At 38.7% G+C, this 18981-nt stretch overlaps 1 protein-coding gene and 1 non-coding gene across 2 annotated transcripts in view; both read left to right on the forward strand.

Moving 5' to 3' along the window:
- LHFPL6 (LHFPL tetraspan subfamily member 6) overlaps positions 1–18981 on the forward strand; it is a 227236-nt gene that overhangs the window by 123837 nt on the left and 84418 nt on the right. The gene's annotated exons all lie outside the window — the stretch shown is intronic.
- On the forward strand, positions 18324–18426 carry LOC142875363 (small nucleolar RNA U13). The gene has a single exon (XR_012922745.1). It is a non-coding gene; the product is annotated as a small nucleolar RNA U13 (small nucleolar RNA).

Genomic DNA, 18981 nt, shown 5'->3' on the forward strand with positions numbered 1-18981 from the left:
AATCTGAATCAGGAGATCTTCCCCTTCTCCCCTCTGCCCGTAGTGCTTACATGTTCCATTTTTCTCAGTCTGGGAGTGTCCGGAATTATGTGGCACTATTGAGAGAACCTTAAGAAAAGTAATCAAACTCAGACCCAAACATTTTGGCTGAACATTTTGAGATTTACTAAATCAGGTCTCCAAATCTCTTCTCCTAGGGAAAGATCTAGAGCCAAAGAGTGGAAAAAAGTGACTTTTGCCCATGAAAGGGAGCCTACCCTGCTCAAAAGTCTGGCATTCAGGAAGGGAGAACTTTTTCAAAGTGCACAGGGCCCCAGGGGAAAATGAGGATCATTCTACCCAGTAGCACCACACTTAGGATCCCAGCCACAGGACTGTAGAGGAACTGCGTCAGTCCAGTCTTCTGAGCAGTGAGAGGCAGTCCCCCAGACACACGCCCTGCCAGGTCATGGCCAGCCTCTGTTAGACCCTTCTTCAGTGAAAAGAACCCTCTCACCATGCAGCTGACTCCCTTTTCTTATGTTGATTCAAAACCAAGATCTTTATAATGTGTTATCTCTGCTCTCTCCCAGGCCACCCTGAAATTCTACCCCTTGAACCTATGTAGGCTGGACTTGACTTTTTCCCCTCCAGGTGAACATTTCAGACATTCTCAGGATGCTTCAGTCAGTCATTTCCCAGTTTGTCTTTCCCAGTTACATGACATGCTCGACTCCTAACTGTTCTTCCTGGAATTGTTGCTCCAGGACTCGGGGGAACAGTTTGGTGGGATTTGATCTGAGGACAGTGGGATTCTCATTTTTTTTAACCTTAAATTTCCTTAATTTGCATAGCAGTAATTTGAAACCTTTGAATGTGTTTGAAAAGTAGTTCCTAAGTTAGGGGGATGAGTTCTTTGGAGGTCACAGAGACAGGCAAGACCCTAGAATTTTTTTAGCTCTAATCCATGTTCTGTCCAGGAATCACCTCTTATTAATGACAGATTGGGATGCCACTAGCTATCTCTGGTCACTCTAAAAATTAGTATGGGTAAAGCAGTTTAAAAACTTCAGAAGAAAAATGATTACAAAGTACTCTTATTTTATGGCAACAGTCAATAACGTGGTGACTGTTTTCTCTCTGTGGCTTCTGATCTCTCTGATATCCCCTGAGAATAAGGAATCTCTCCTGTGATCAAATCTTCAACTCTTCCTTTATTGCCATAGCAACTAAGTCTGTCTTTACTGCTCAAATTAGTTAATCAATTGTGGTCTCTGATTTATGTTGTTTGACAGCAGCTATCCCTGAAGATTTCTGATGCTTTGTTATTCTTTAGCTAATAAGTGCCCCTATTAGAAGACAGTATTCCCAGATGCAATATCCACTGAATTATCTGAAGGACTCTGTCAGTAAGTGAGTCTGAGATCTCCTTCCAGTGTAATTAGCTTGAATAACAGTTAAAGCCATGTTTTTCCCCATTGTGTATTATTGATTAAGAAAAGAAACAAATACACAATTCTCAGTTCTCTGGAATAGATCATATACTTTATTTCCATAGTGACCAAATGTCCAAAAGCCAAATCAAGACATTAGGTCTGGCAAGAGACTGCTTTTTTCCCTGATATTTGAATTTATTTATTTACATTGAGTCTTTCAAATGTTATACAAATAAAATTATACTTAGCTATACCTTTAGTTAATATACTTCATGGACTAGAATAAAAGAACTACAGATTTGGGCTTCTTTATTTTATGTTTTAGCAGGTTTGTATTAAAACATGGTTTTTACATGCATTATCTCATATGGAAACATCTATTACTGTTCATTCCATTTCCCTAGCATCAGTCCCTCAATTCATTGATTTGTATCAAAATTACCATTGGAGATATTTAATTGGCCCCAAAATATCACTTTTAGTTTTATATAATCCACCTATGCTCATGGTATTTCTATGCTGTATGGGAGATTTTTTAATGGATCCTCCTTTGGGTCCTAATTCATGAACTACTTCATCGCTAAGCTTATTAAAAAGAAATGCAAATCACAGACCTACTTGAAAACTCATGTGTTTGAGCACCTCCCTAGTTTACAATTCCCTCTCTGCCTGACATATTTTATTTGTATGGAGTGTATGGAGCACACGAGTTACAGCTCCAAATCCCTATTCTGGTGTAGTCTTTTCAAGAGCAAGGCTTCCACATCTAATCAGCATCAACATATTAGGCCTGCTCAATTTGCACATCTAGAAAACCTACAGCCAGGGGAGCAACAGTAGCAAACTACTTGCACTGTGTCCTCTGCAATTCACCAATCCACAAATCAGGGCTTATGAAATTGCCTGTGGCCAATCATAGTATGAGTGTGGTGCAGCAGGACCCTCAAGAATAAATTACCACAAGAGAATTCCTCATTATAAAGAATAAGAACTATGAGGTTCCATACCTCCCTGCCTTCCTCTCTCCTAACGTGCCTAACTGAAAGCCTCTGGCTGAAATCTTCAGACCCTTCTCATTCAGCTTTAGAGAGTCTCCCAGTCCTAAAATGGGACTATGGACTGTCACATGCACCCACCTAGAGATTAAGGTACTATGACCTTTACCCCTACCCCAAATAAATGTTTATATGCAAGATATGTCTTAATAGGAAAATTTATTTAAATTAGATCGTTTTATATTGGATAATGTTTTATGTTGAATAATTGTATAATCAATATTAGTGTGCCAAGACGACCTCTGATCGGTTTCTACTAATTACATCAAAACTAGTGGAGTAAACATAATAGGATTCACTGTAGGTTTTAGCTCTACCTTCATCCACCCCAGGTTTGACAATGTGTAAATCAGCAACAAACAAAATGGTTTGATGGTTGGGAGGATGGTGGTTGGTAGGGATGATGGTAGATGGTAATCATACAAGGTTGAAATCATTTGTTTAGACTCATACCAGGCACTCAGGGAGGGCAGTGAGTGTTGCTAATGGATTCTGTCCCCACTGTGACCTGGAATCTTTTCAGCCCATCATGCCTGATAGTATCTCTCAATCTGAGTTGACAACAGTCATGAAACTCGTTTCCTGTGGCTGCCTGAGATTGCCTTGAGGGTGAGGTAGAGGAAGGGTACCCCCATGTAGTCCCCTTGGTTGCTAATTTTCCTCGGGAGCTACTGTCCTTTTGTGAACATACTCAGGGGACCCGAGCATCAGCCAGCAATAGCTTGCATTATTACAGCCTGGTTGGGGTTAGCCTTTTCCTTGAAGATAACCATGGTAACACCTCCAGCCCCATCCTGAAGAATGATTTCAAGCCTGTCAGGGGTGATCATCACCTTGTCTCCATAAAATTTTTTTTTTTTTTTTTTGAGACAGAGTCTCGCTTTGTTGCCTAGGCTAGAGTGAGTGCCATGGCGTCAGCCTAGCTCACAGCAACCTCAATCTCCTGGCTCAAGCAATCCTTCTGCCTCAGCCTCCCGAGTAGCTGGGACTACAGGCATGCGCCACCATGCCCAGCTAATTTTTTATATATATATATTAGTTGGCCAATTAATTTCTTTCTATTTTTATAGTAGAGACGGGGTCTCGCTCTTGCTCAGGCTGGTTTCGAACTCCTGACCTCGAGCAATCCGCCCGCCTCAGCCTCCCAGAGTGCTAGGATTACAGGCGTGAGCCACCATGCCCAGCCTATAAAATTTTAATTCCTGAAGATTTTTGAGGGTCAAAATAAGCAGAGGTGAGGACATCACTGGAACTTGGAATCACAGATTTGAATTTGATTCTTGCCTCGGCCATGTACTGCTCGTGGAACTTACCTGGATTTGTTCCCTTATCTATAAATCAGGGACAGTAATATCCACTCCCTACTTCATAGAGTGAGAGAGTAATGAAAAGTGCACAGCCTCATGTGTGGCATTTATTGCTAAATACGTGTTTGTTCCCTTTTCCTAAAAGCTCTTGAATAGTATATAACTTTATAGGGATAGGGTGGAAGAATTTGGAAACATTTGTAGAAGGATATGACTTTTAAACATATTGACAGTTACGTGAGTGAGAGATTATTTTCAATTGGCTAAAATTTCCCAAAGACATGGTATGTGAGATACAGTAGCACACACATTTTTTTTTAAAAAAGCAACCAAAGCAAAGAAATTTTAACTGTAGTCCAAAAGACTCTCTGCAGTCCTATTTTGGGGGATCAAGATTTGGCTCTAACACATATTATGGTGACATTTTGATAAATAAGTCCTTAGGGGAATGTTTCTGAGAGTTGAGCCACCTCTTCTGAAAGTGCTGTTAGCACAGTGTCATCCCCTGGGCTTCCTGAGGAGGGCGATACTGAGGGAAAAAGAATTAGCTGCTGCGTGCTCCATCCGCAGAGTTAGAAGAGCATTCACAGTTCAGCGCAGGGAGACTGGCCTTTGGTGGTTCCCAAGTTCCCGGAGCCTCTGGAGGCAGGAGTTCCAGTAGGTAGAGTCCGTGCTGTGCACCGACCCGAGGTGAGGGCTCAAGTCAAAAAAATCCCCAAATGGCAGACTCAGCCACAGGGCTTTTTTTTTTTTTTTTAAAATCCTTGTCTGCTTCTCTCCCTTTGTTGTAAGAAATTTCTAACCTGAAAAAAAAAAAAAAAGGATTAAAAAAATAGAGATAGCTGATGCCATGGCAAATGCTTGGAGTAGGCTCATATTAAGGGCAGAAGACATTTTGCAATTGGATGCACCAGTATGTGCCGGGTTGAGGCTTTTTAATGCAAGTACTTCAGCAGCAAGTTTCTGGGTAGGTGTTTATCTTGGCTTTTCAAGCTATTCCTTCACCTCCACACTTTTCTGTTCTCTTCCCTGGGTATAATGGTTTTATATACATATTTACATATATATATTTTTCCATTTGGGCACAGACTAGCCTTAGCATCTCTGAATATAAATCACCCTTGGGAACTCAGCTATAAGGAAAAATTTGCTTAAAGGGTAATGACTTGTGAAGATATTAAAGTTCTCCAGCTTGGCTGTGCATTGTGGAGTTATATACCTCACACACACACACTTGCCCTTATACATGTAGCTATAAACACACACAGATGAAGGGACGTCTTGTTTTAAAGCACTGGCAGGACCACAGAGAGAGTCTTTTCTCCCTATTAATATCTCTAAAGAGCAAGCCAAATGTCTACTCCAAAGGAGCCAGCTAAAGCCTACGCAGATCATCTGTTAGGAGTTCAAATCATTTAGGAGAATGACTCTCCAAATCGCCAACACTGTTTGCATTTGTTTTGCCATCAAATACGGTTTATTAAGTACCCACAAATGTTGTCCTGGGTTCTGTACCAAGTACCCTAAAAAAAAACAGCTATTGCTCTTTAAGAGATAATAATTCAGAATTGCTAAAAGAGAGATGCTGTGAATCTTGGGCTAGCCGCTGGCTTATGGTGTTTTCTGTTCTCCCACAAGTTCAGACCAATATGCGTGCTTTCTCACCAGTCGGCATGTGTAGTATTTGGACTGTGTTTCTTGTTGTGTTGCCTCTTAAGACTAAAGAGAGAGAGACCTTCTAGGATAGGCAGGCCAGTGATCTATAGTGGCAACTCCTCTCCTTAAAGAATTGGAGTTTCTTATTAATTTAATGAGATCTATTTTCACATTCTCACTTTAGATAATTAACCATTGGACTGTTGAACCTTGTCTTGTGTTAGGGTGGCCGTGAGTTTTGCTCTTTCTTCAGTCTGCTATGTCTTACAGGTTGTATCAAGTGAGCCACCAAGCATCCCACGTGAACTTTCGGCCGAAACGTCTGCTAATTTGCAGAGATCAATCAGTCATAGCATGAAAAGAGAAATTTCTATAGATGCTCAAGGGATGAACTGAATAGTGTAAAGTAAGAAGGGGATGGATTAAGATATATAAAGGTATATTATCTTTATTTAAGAAGATCCTCTTATTCCACATTCTTTCTGATAATTGTGGGAATCTAGAAGAGTTGAAAGATATGCTGGTATATCAACACCAGATGGGCTATTTTCAAACGTATGCGGTTTCTTACACATGAAAATCTCTGCTAAAACAAAGTGCATTTATGTTGTAGGTCGCTGGAGCTTTTGTTGTTGCCACGAACGATTGTGCTTACCTTCACATGATCACGTTTGTAGCCTCAACTCTAAAGGGCCCTCAGGCTGTCTTGTCAGGCTGAGTTTTAAAATTCCAAACTGAATTGTGAAGGCATGACATGTAGGAAATGGGGAGACAAATAAGAGTGTATGACTAAAACAACAAAAAATGCTGTAGAAAAGGTTTACATTCCCATAGGAAGGACAGAATTGCTTTTATACTTAAAAGGATTAATATTCAAGACCAGAACAGTCAATAGTAGTTGCCTTTCCTTCATAGTAAAGCACTGAGAGTTGCTGATGAATGAGCTGCCCCCCAGCCAGTGCAGGTCCTGCACAGACTCAAACCAGTTGTGGTTTTGTGTCTCGGGCAGCTGGCACCGTGCTCAGCTTTGAGTGTGCTCGTAAGTGTACTGAAAAGAGAAAAAGAAGGGAAGGAGAGAGGGAGAAAGGAAAAAGCACTAGACAAAGATTGGGGAAGGAAGAAGAAAAGGAAGGCAGGGAGAGGGAGAAAGAAAAGAGTGGAGTAAATGGAACTGGGAGAGATTGTTTTGTTAAAACACACACACACACACACACACACACACACACACACACACACACACACATATTAAGGAGCTCCTCCAACTCACATAGTCACTGACAAACCTGGAACCAGAATACAGGCAGGTCTTTATGATCTATCTCCCTCTTGTCCCTCTACTTCCCAGCGGGACGTCTCTTTATAAGCGTTTTGAAATCTTTGAAGAGAAAAATTAAAATAAATAAATTCAAAGTCCTTGGAAGGGAAACCATGCTTTAAACAGAGTTATTTAAGTTCAAGGGAACCAAATAAGATTTTAAAAGCCCCAGGGATGTTACATTTCAGGGAAGAAAAAAAAAATGGTGTTGGAAACCGCTGGAAAGAAATTCTTCAAGTTATTTCTTTGGTATTTCCTTGTAATATTTTAATTTTACAGCAAAATAATACACTGGCAGTCTCATAGCTCACATTCCCATCCAACTATGGACTTCTTAACCCTCTTTAACTTCATTTTTTTTTCTTTCCTCATTTGTTGTTTCCAAATTTTTTCTTTTCTCTCTACCCTTTCTACTTGGTGTCTGCTTTCATTGACCTTGACATTCTTTCTCACATCTCTTATTTTTCTGTGTGCTTTTCCATTTGCCCTGTTCAGTTCTTCCTCTGCTTTTCCCATAACCTCTTTTCCTGGCGGGTTGTTTTCTCCTGGGATTTTTTTTATTAGCTGTTCTTTCTCCTTTCTCCTGTTGGCATCCCTCCCTCCTCTTCCTCTCCAGCCCTCTTTCTTTCCTTCTTTTCCACTCCCACCCCTTCCTCTCCCTTGCTCCAGGTTTGCTGATGGCAGACTGTCACTGGGAATCCGTTGCAGGGTTATGCTGTGTCTCCATTATGTAATTGAATGTACCCAGAAACAGCTGTTATTACCACTTTTCTTTTCCTGGTGAACACTTTTCCACAAAATAAAAGCTACTGGATGATATTCACAGTGGTGGAAAGTAGTTTGTTTGGGCTGAACGTGGCATTTTGGGGTCTGGATTTCTGATCAGTCTCCTCCCACAATCTTCATTTCACTGTGCTATTCTATGGGAGTTTTCCATGTCATTTTCTATGCCAGCAGGCAGTGGATAAATAGGAACATGTATGTCATTTTCACTTTTATTTATTAAAGTGTTTTATACAGCAAAATTCAAGGGTATGGCTTAAGGAATTTTGGTAATGTACACAGTTGCTTAACCACCACCCACTATCAAGATATACAATAGTCCCCTCGTCTTAAAAAGTTTTCTTGTGCCCTTTTGTAGTCCATCTTCTTCCTTTACTACTGATCTGCTTTTTCTCATCATGGTTTTGCACGTGTGTGGATGTAAGTTTTTATTTCTCTTGGGTAAATGCCTAGGGATGGAATTGCAGGGTCATATGGTAAGTGTACCTTAAATTGTATAAGATATTGCCATACTGTTTCCAGCATATCTGTATGATTTTGCATTCTCTTATTTATGTATTTATTTATGTACTTTTTTATTTCAGAATATTGTGGGGGCAAAAACATTTTGGTTACATAAATTGTTTTTGTACCGTTTAAGTCAAAGTTATAAGTGTGCCCATCCCCCAGATAGTGTGCATTGTATCCATTAGGTGTGAATTTACCCATCTCCTCCTCGCCCCCTCCCTCCTGCTTGATTTCTGATGAATGTTATTTCCATATGTGCACATAGGTGTTGATTGATTAGTTCCAATTTAGTAGTGAGTACATGTGGTGTTTGTTTATCCATTCTTGTAGTACTTCACTTGGAGTAATGGTCTCCAGTTCCATCCAGGTTATTACAAGAGGTTTAGTTCACCATTTTTTTTATGTCTGAGTAGTACTCCATGGTATACGTATATCAGATTTTATTGATCCGCTCATGGATTGATGGGCACTTGGGTTGTTTCCACATCTTTGCAATTGTGACCAGCAATGTATATGAGTTTCATTTGTTCCACATCCTTTCCAGCACTTGGTGTTATCCATCTTTTTAATTATAACTATCCTAGTAGGTATGCAGTAATATTTCATTGGGCTTTTAATTCACATTTCCCTAATAGCTAGTGATGCTGAATCTCTTTTCATGTATTTATTGCCCATTTGTATACCTTCTTTTGTGAAGTATCTGTTCAGATCTTTTGCTCATTTTTAATTGGATTGTCTGTTTTCTTGAATTGTAAGAATCTTTTATGTACTGTGGACACAAGCTATTTTCTGGACGTATGTTCTGCAAATATTTTATCTCAATCTGTTGCTTGTATTTTGGTTTCCTTAACTGTATCTTTCAAATATGAAGTTTCTCATTTTGATGTCCACTTTGGCAATTCTTTGTTTTATGATATGTTCTAAAGAAATTAAGAAATCTTTGCCTAACCCAATGCCACAAATGTTTTCTGCTATATTTTTCTTCTAAAATTTTAGTTCTTATATTGAGATTGATTAATCCATTTAGACTTAATTTTTGAATGTAGTATGAGGTTCTTTTGTTTTTTCATACAAATATCCAGTTGATCCAGCACCATTTGTTGAAAAGTCTATCTTTTTTCCTTCATTGAATTTCCTTGTCATCTTCGTCAAGAATTTATTAATGTGGTAAATTACATTAATTGCCTTGCATTCCTGGAATAAACCCCACTTGTTCATGATATAGTGTCCTGATTACATATTGTTGGATTTAGTCTGTTAATAGTTTGTTAAGACTTTTTTGTGGTTTTGTATCTATTTATCTTTAGTTCTCTTTTCTTGTGATGTCTTTAGCTTATTTTAACATCAGAGTATTACTCATCTCATAAAATGAGCTATGATAGTTCCCTCTTTCCCTGTTTCTGGAGAAGTTTCTTAGAATTGGCATTATTTCTATATTTGTTTTTGAAATGGAGAGATAAACTCAATGAGAATGACACATTAGTATAGACATTCTCACACCTCCCTCAACTCTTTACATCTCTGAGCTCGTTTTAGATTCTTAGGCCAAATGGTGTCATGAACAGTTTCCTTCTAGCAAGGAAATACAGTGATCTCTTGACTTTTCTCAATTTATCAAAACGGAAAATTTGTATTTCTGCTATTTAATATCAGCCTCTTTCAGATTTGGAAGTAAAGTCAAATCCTCGAGTAGTCACTTTCTAAACAATCCTCTGAAGTTTGGAAGATCAAATATGTTTAATCTCCAAAAAGGCTCAATTTTCTGCTAGTTTGCAAGTTATCCCCAAAAAAGGTTTGGCTCGGGTTGGTTAATAAGCACTTTCAAGAAGAAGACACTTCTCTAGATGTGAGTCTCAATAGGTTAGCTGTGGCTTTTGCCCTTAGAAAGCTTGTGTCCTTTTGCTCACTACTGGACTCTTCCTACTTCCTTGCTAACCATGCCGAGCAACGCAGCTTTGATCACTCCTAGCCTCTGGCAGTCAAAACTCTAAAAGTCAATGTATTTGTGTCCCATGTTCTGTTTAGAAGATAATGATATGGATTTCGGAGCCATGTGTGCATTTGCATATATATAATATGGCTCTTTAGAAATTGAATCGAATTTGTATTATTTCTTTATTTTTCCTATGTGTTTTGTTCATTTAAACAACAACATTGGTTGCATGACATGAACATGGTTAGAAAAAAAACAACTTTTCTTACTCTACTCTCTCACATGGTAATCTTATTTGCCACTGATGACTAGAGCAGATGAAGTCGGTGCTCCACAACATTTGATAAATACATCACATCTACCACGAGACGTAACAAGAGACTTAAAAGCCTTGTTCCCTGGTGCAATAAAATCAGGTTATTGTCCTCACCAACCATTTCCCTTCCTTAGGCTTCTGAGCAGGAGTCATTGCTGCTGTGATAAGCACATGTACTCTCTCTAGAACTAATGAAACTCTTAGAAATTTAAAATGAAGTTCATTATTTTTGACCACATGGAAATGGGATTTGTTATCCAAGTGATTTAAGTATTTTATACAGAAAATATTGATGATATGTGAAAACAAAGCCACACCTTTTCTTCTTTGGTGGGAACAGAGTATATCTTTATATTCAATTATTTCAGAGCATGCTGTGGAAACTTCAACTTTTTAGCTTCCTGTGTTCTTCAATGACTAACCCAGATTGCAGTTCAGTGTAACGGGCCTGCTGCTGCTGCTCCAGCACTTTTTGTACTCGGGGTACTCAGTAAATTTTATTAAATGATTTAAACATTAAACGGCTGAAGCCCTTGGCTTTTATTAACAGAATCTGCAGAGAGAAAATAATAAAAAGAAAAGAGTAAAGGTCTCTCTTTCTCTCTGTATGTATCTATATATCTACAATAACACCATTTATTTTTCCAGATGAGTTAAAATGTTAGCAATTATATGCATTGTGACCTATTGGATGAAAATATTGTGTCTCCACTCTTTAAACAGCATCAATAGGAAGCCAAAAGTGTTGAATATATATAATAATACATTTATCCCATCTACAAAAGGCAGCTCTTTTAAAGTATTCATGTTGATTCAGTGGTGCTAAAATGGAATTACAGAAAGAACTAAGTATTATACTTGAAAGTGAACCCAACTCTTACTGAGACATCCGTTGATTACAACACGTAAGGAAACATTATAGAGAGGAGAGATAGAGGAGTGTCACCAGCCCAGAAGGTGGGATGGTGTTGGATTATCTTTTAAAGTATTAATTACACGTTTCAATAATAGTTTCCTTTTTTTGATTCTTCATCTATCCTGCAGAAATGTAAGAATTTACAACAGCAACGAATTAGAAGGTTATTTCTACTGGTAGTTTGAGATCTAATAGTCCTTAAATTCTCAATTTTTCTTGAGAATCAGAAATCAGTTCTTGATTATCTCCAAGGATGAAGGGAAATTGGTTGGACCATTCAAAATAGTAAATAATTCTGAAATCAATTTCATTTGCCTTGTGGGGATGCAGGAAGAGAACTCGGTTGAAGTACATCAAGGCAAGCACATGTAGATACTCAAAACTTTTGGGGCTAACCTTGACTTTGGCCTTATCCTAGTTCTCTCTGGTGGTTCATGGCCTACTATGTTGAAGAAAAAGCTAGATTCTTCTTTCCTCTAACCATTATCACACATACGACTTGCTCTTTGAGTTCTCTCTCTGGTCATAGTAAAGGTGTTGCAGTGGTTTGTCTGTCCTGTCCAACCCATGTCCATAGCATTGAATTAAAGAATGGATGAATGGACCACCTCGCTAGGGAAGGCAAGGGACTCACCCTAGATGAAGTGGTAGTGATGAGGTGAAAGCAGAAACACTCCATGTGGCCTGACTTCCTCTTAGCTTTTTTCATATCAGTCTGTACTCCTTTAATTGGCATAATAACGCTTTCCTTGCCAATGTCAACGATTTTAATGAAAATTAAATAAGATCATTAATATAAGATTTTTTTTAATCTAAGTGCTACAAACAACATGGTACATATAATTTTTTTATTTGTGTTTTGAGATAAAAGGTTCTTAGGTGAAAGTTACTGCATGAGGTTAATGCCCTTTATGATAATACTTCAAGCCTTACAACAAAAATACTACAGAAGCTTAAAGTTGATGTAGCTTAATTAGTCTTTATTAGTTTGTCTGATGCTGTTTTTTTTTTCTTTTTTTTACACTCCTGTCCATTCAATGATGTGATACTTAGATGTTTTATTTGGTTAAACTTGCTTTAATCCAGAACCACCATGCCATCACTTAAATGTAGTTCTTCAAGTAAAGCCAGTGAAAATTGCATTCTCTTAGGCGGAAGAATGACCCAACTCCCAGGGTAAGGCCAAAAAAAGAACAGCCTTGTATGTTCTTCTGCCTAGTGTCTGCAGGTGAGTGAAGTCAGCAGGCTTCTCTATCTCTAGTGTTCATAAAAAGCTTTCGAAAGGTCAGGATTCCAGGGAGACCTTTTTTTCCTGGCATCTTGGTTTTCCCCAGGCTGCCTCTGGCACATGCTTCAATTACCTTTGTGCAGAGTAGCAATAAGGTCACACTCTCTGGGAGGGGAGGAAACTGGGACAGATGGACAAAGCCAGAGGATGGCTCAGAACTCTAGAGAACAGGGCCAGCTAGGCAAGGGGTGAGCATTACAAAGGGAAAAGGACTAGGATGTACTGTCTTTTAATTGAGTGGCTGACCCAATTAATACTATTAATGGGTTTGCCTGTTTTTCACTTCTCCTACATCTATGCATTGGCCATTATTCTTGCTGCTCTTCCTTTAGTTTGAATCACAGTCTCCAACATCTTAACACCAGTATTTGAAAGGGAGACCGAAAGAGGCAAGCAGAGGAATGCGTGTGAGACGCCCGGCGTCAGGGTAACAGTGTAATAAGCCATGTCAGACCCCTGCACAAAGCTCTCCTGTCACCCCACACTGTCACCCCACACTCCGACAGACATGTGAGACAGCTCCGGGGCTTGTAAACAAAGGAGGGAGCCTCTCCCCACTGCTCGATTTCAGATATTAAGAGATTTTTTAGACATTTTCACAATATTGGCAATTGTGGTGTTACATTTGCATTAGCCAAAATGCAAACCCCCTCTCTCCTCTCTGCTGAAGGCTGTGTTTGTGAATCTGGTGATCTATGTATCAGAACCTGGGCTTAGTCTGTAAGAATTTCAGATATTCAGTTCTGTTAGTGCTCCACGATCTGGACTGGCCGTTTTCAGCGCGATTTGCTGTGCTGGCTCTCTTTTTCCGTGAAGCTTTGTCTGGATTAAGCCTCAGGTACCCTGTGGATCCTCACTTCCCTCTGCAGCCGGTGGGGAGTGGGACCAGCTGGTGTCATTCTAGTGACCTCATTTAAACTCTCTGTTTTCCTGTTTTGTTTTGTTTTCTTAACTAAATGTAGCTGTACATAGCAAATTTTCTGCAGAAAGTCCTTGTTCCTTTAACGTGCAGGGGTCCTCTAGGGGCTTAATGAAGTCCATGTTCATTCAGTTCGTGGCCCTGGTCCAAAAATATTTCTTAAGCTTGTCTATTTTCAAAAGAGCAGTGCACACACATATGTTTCCTGTAGTTTTACACTTCTGCTTTCTGTAGTTTTATTACCCTACTTAGAAATTTTTTTTTGTAATATTAAACAGGACTGATTTGAATATATACTTGAATCTTTGGGAATATAAGTTAAAGGTGTAGCTTGATCAAGCTTTAAAAAACAGGAAAGTGAAACCTATTTGGATCAACCCTACTGAATGAGACTTATTAGAAAGAGAATATAAGCAGTAGAGGCGTATGCTAATAGAACATGGAAGGAATTAAACTATCATTATAATACCATGCTTGGTTATAAACAGCTTTTATGTACTTTCTAAATGTACTACTTTAATCTTCTTAATAACATACATTCAGAAAACAAGCTCCTTTAATAGTCTAGAAATAGTGCAAGTGTTCAGTATAGTGGCTTTTTGTAAACAGTTTTCTCTCCTTGCCTAGGTTATATAATAAGTTGGATACAGGCCAGTTGTTTCCCAGAAAAGATTATCAATGATTAATCAATCTTGAGCTTCTTAACTTGCAAAACATACACTCAATTGGGAAGGAAATTGATTTATAATGAAATCATAATGCCAATTGATATTTTTCTTTTTTTTATTTGCTAATCACTCAATATCTTGGTTGCTGCAGAATAAAACAAAAGTTTGGTGTTTTTAATTTTTTACTAGAAATATGAACAGACTTAATAATTTCTTCCATTGTCTCTGCCAACTATTCGGAGCCCCTCCCCCCAACTAAAGAAACAAACAAAATGGAGCTCAGGACTGGAAGAAAAGCCTGACAATTTCCGCTTCAGCCTTGGTGCACATTTCCTGGGGAATCACAAGACAGTAACTGATGTTTACATCCCAGTTGTCTTCTGGGTAGTAGAAATAAAATACTACCCCATATTAGTGTGAGTTAGAATAAAACTCTACATGGTAAATCTATGGTAATTGAGGATCCTAAGATATGACCTTTCAAATATCAACATTGTTTTAATCACTATGATTTCCATTAGATTGCTAATCATGTTTTTTCTTCCAGGTCAGGGTCCCCACTACCCAGTTACTGTATGCTTATAATCTAACCTAATTTTACAATTAGGCTAAGTATAATATAATATGGAGGAGATATACAGATCACAAAATGGCTCATAATGCTTTGAAATGGATAATAGTGGCTGGAGCCATGTGAAATGGCTATTTGACTGTTACTGACCTACAAAAATGGGACCCACTTAGTTCAGATTTATAAAATGCCATGGTTCAAATCAAGAAGCCACCCTTTGAATATTGCTGGATATACTAGCAGACCCCACTGAGTGCAGGCAAAATCAGCTTGAAGTTCCTAGAATCTTAACATGGATAGATAGATACATAGATAGATTTAGATAGATATCTCACCCCTACCCACCACACATCCACACACACATATATATATATACATAGAGATACTGTTTTCAGCCTTTTAAATGGATAGCTTTCTAAAATGAATCAGTACTTGTATAACTTAGTAAACTGACTAAACCAAACAAAGTGTGAACTTTTCTGAATGAATCAAACATCAGAATGAATGTCAGCTCTTTTGCCATACAATACTCATACAATACTGTATCAGTGGGACCTATTGAATTATATCGGGTCTTATTGCTGTCTCTACAAAATATTGTGCTTTTTAAGTTTTTGTCAGTTTTCACAGATTTTCTGTTTTCCCTGCTATAGTTAGGCATCATGTCTCTGCTCTCACAAACCCTAGAACAAATCCTAAGCCCATTTACTGACAGCTCCCAACATTCATCAGATTTAGAAAACAGATCACCAAGTTTGTAATATTTTTAGGTTAAGTGTAAGAGCAAATCATCTGTGAAGTTGATGGGGTAAGACTTTCTTCTCCAAGACACAGCAAAGAGTTTTATTGCTTGACTTTTGTGACTTGACTCATCGATTCTCAGTTATGCTCCAAATATACGAGATAGCCAGATAAGTATTGGTGGACAAGTGCGATATCACAACAAGGAATCAGAGATGCTAAATCTGAGTCAGAGCTGGCAGAAATGGCCAAACTATTCAATCTCAATTTGAAACTCCTTTTGTTTCCTTTTCAGGAAACTTCAGAATCTTAACCATTGTTCTTGGGTGGACTTGGCCATTGAGGCACAGATTTTGTGACTTTATTAGGTCTTTAGGTCAGCATGATACCACTTAGCGTTCAGCGCAGCACCCAGTGGTGTCCACAATAATGAAAGCTTAGTTGCTTGGATAATTTGGCTCATTATCTATATAACTATCTTATATTATTCCGTCCCTAAACCAAGTTCCGTCATATAAATTAAAGGTAAGACAGTGTGTTGCATACATTTAGGCTCATTTAAAATTCTGAACTTTGAAGTGAATGTTAACTGTTTCACAGTAACAATGTTTTTCAAATGGTAAAATTGCTAATCAGCTTCTATAAATAATATTGTAGAAAAATCATAGTGATTACAACCTTTAAAAAATGCTTTTCCTATTACCACTCCTTTTTAATCATTTCTAATCCATGTCCATTTACACTCTTGACCAGGACATAGTAGGAAATACCGATTATAATTCTAACCTTTTATCACCATATAAGTAAAAATTACTTTATTAATTTGTCGGATTTAGAACCACTTGCCAAAGCGTTTGGTTTGCTAATAAGGTATATTTCAAACATCTGTGTGCTTAGTGCACATTTCAATGTAACTGTTGTGAAACAGAGGAAGGAATATCGCTGGCCATTCAGTCCAGAGGGTCAGCTTCTGCTTGATCTGGGCTCCCTTACCTGTGAAAGCTACAGGCATGAAACGGAATTGAAAACCTCCTCCCACTGTGAGGCAAGTAGCACCTTCCTTGGCTCTATTAAAGCTGCAAACTGGGAATGAGTTTCCATTTTTGCATCTACACGATCGAGACAGTTTTAGAAGGTCTGACAGCATTGGGATCAGTTTCCCAGATCAGATGACTCTTAATGCATCTGCTCACACTGTCGTGCCAGCTTCCAACCGGCCGACTTCCTCCCAAGTTCCTTCCATTGCAAATCTAATCCTATTAGTTTTCCCTCCCCTTTAAAAAACAGAGTATTACTCTTATTTTTGTCCTGAAATAAACACATTAAGGAATTCATTAGAGCCTTCCAGTAAATGGTTTCTATTATAGGCATTTAAAATATTTCCAAATGATCTTGTTGGATTAACATCAGTAAATTAAAAGCATATTTCACCTTTCTGAATTAAGAGTTCCCTCGTGAATGATGGTTTGAACAACCAAAAATCCCATTAAAAAGAATTATAGCCAAGTGATTTCTTTTAATGAGGCTTTTCTATATCCAAATCTGGAATTACCACCAGCCATGATCATGGCAATTTTGTGCATTAAGTTGTACATTGTTTACAGAAAATATAAATAGAGATACTGGAATGAATGAGGAATTTCTGTTGTTGTACTGCCTGCTCTTACTTTTCATAATTACAGAATTTATTTAATGGACCAAATTCTTTAGATAACATTGTTCAAAGTGCACGCCTCTATTTGGCACTTTTCCCCGTTTTTCTACCTGATGAATAGAGGCGCACCCTGCAGCACAGGCAAGACTCCTGCATAGAGGCAGGCTGAGTTCCAAAAATATATTCGTTTGGAACTCAGAATATTATTATATTTCACAATATTTTGGATCTAAGGCCAGCAGACAAAATCCTATGTAACTCAGAATGTACCCTGAATAACAGTGCTATCAAGTTTAGTCATCTTGGAGAACTTTATTTCTATGAGAAGTCAGGCTTGCAATTGTGAAGGCAGTCAACAAATCTGCACTCCTTGAAACTCTATGGCTTGGAGCTATGTGCCTTCCCTCCACTCCTGAGAAGTGGGAGGAGACCCCTGCAATTCTGAACATGTGATTGCTGTGGCCTGGGGCCCGGTTACAGTGAAGGAGACTAGAGACTGGGTGTAGGGTGGCACAAATCTTCTGGGTCAAGGAATTGGAATGAAGGTAAGAGGATGATATGAAAGGGTCTGAACCGAGGGAGGAGGAATGGAGGAGCATCCCAGATGAGTTCCCTTCTCTTTCCTTCTTCCTTCTCCTTAAGCTGTATCTCACTTTCCAGCCCTTCCACAATTGTCCATAGTTTATGGAGGGGGGAGAAGAGCAGTGACCCAAATACTGTACTCGGCAGAGGATGTAACTCTGTCTTCTTGCTTCCGTCTCTGTTCCTCTCCTGCTTTGCAAGAACTTAGCCCTTGAGTGACTTTGGTTCAGGTGAGACTGAGCCTTGTGTGCAGAATGCGTTCAATGGGTTGTTGAAGAGGCCTGAAGTCCAGTAGCAATAGGTGAGGAAAAGGGGAATTCTTTTTTCAGGCTCTCTGTGCTTGCAAAAAGTATTAGTTATACGTGTGGTGTTACAGCTTTTCATTTAGGACACACAATATGAAGGCATGGGGTTCTCGCCAACTCAAGAACGTCAGGTCTGATTGGACCTGTGGGGTAGAGTTTAATGAATCTGAGGAAAATGTGGTCGTTTGACCAGGAATGCTTTTAAGGATCCTGATTCCCAGGTTGGATATATCAATTTCAAAGCAGAAAAAGATATAGCATAGTATAGGCAATAGGACTGCGAGAGAAAAATTTTAAAAATTGTAATTATCCATTATAGTTTTATCTGTTTCAAGATACTCAGAGGGCCTGCAGGGTACGAGATGGGGCACACTCAAAATCAGAACATGTTGATGCCTTTGTGGTTCATGAGCATGGCAGCTGGGTTTGCACACTAATGGGTGAGATGTGCCTCCCTCAAATTTTATTATGACGTAGCATGTTACCTATCTGACGTGCAAAAAAAAAAAACCAACCCAGTACCTATTAACTCTGTGCTCCTACAAAGGATCAGCTCAGATTTGTGGTTCAAAAGGATTTGAACTCTGATTTGTTCATTTAATAGTCTGTGGCTAATTAACTGACACGGTTAGAACTCAGCCCTAGAGAGCTTGAGGTCAAGGGTTGAGTTTCCCTGTGGACCAGTTTATCTTCTCTGTTTCATGGTTATTGATTACACTCCTAATCCCTATTCAGGTGACTTGCAAAGTTATGTTATTGATTACGGAGGATTGAATATGGATAAATCAAAGCAAAAACTTTACCAGAGCAAATTTATTGCATATAGTTGACAGGTCAAAATGACATGCTGGTTATGATCATGAAGTTTTGCTGTTGGACAGGATCTAAATGAAAATCTTGGATTTGCTGTCTTACTGGGCTACTTTGGTCAAGATGATTTGCTTTTCTAAATCTTAGCTGCTCTATCTACAAAATGAGGATGATATCGGCCTTACAGGGCGCTTATGAAGATTAGTGAGATTGTAATGCTAGCTGTTGCACACAGGGTAG

Source organism: Microcebus murinus, chromosome 13, assembly GCF_040939455.1.
Source record: "Microcebus murinus isolate Inina chromosome 13, M.murinus_Inina_mat1.0, whole genome shotgun sequence".
Lineage (NCBI taxonomy): Eukaryota > Metazoa > Chordata > Mammalia > Primates > Cheirogaleidae > Microcebus > Microcebus murinus.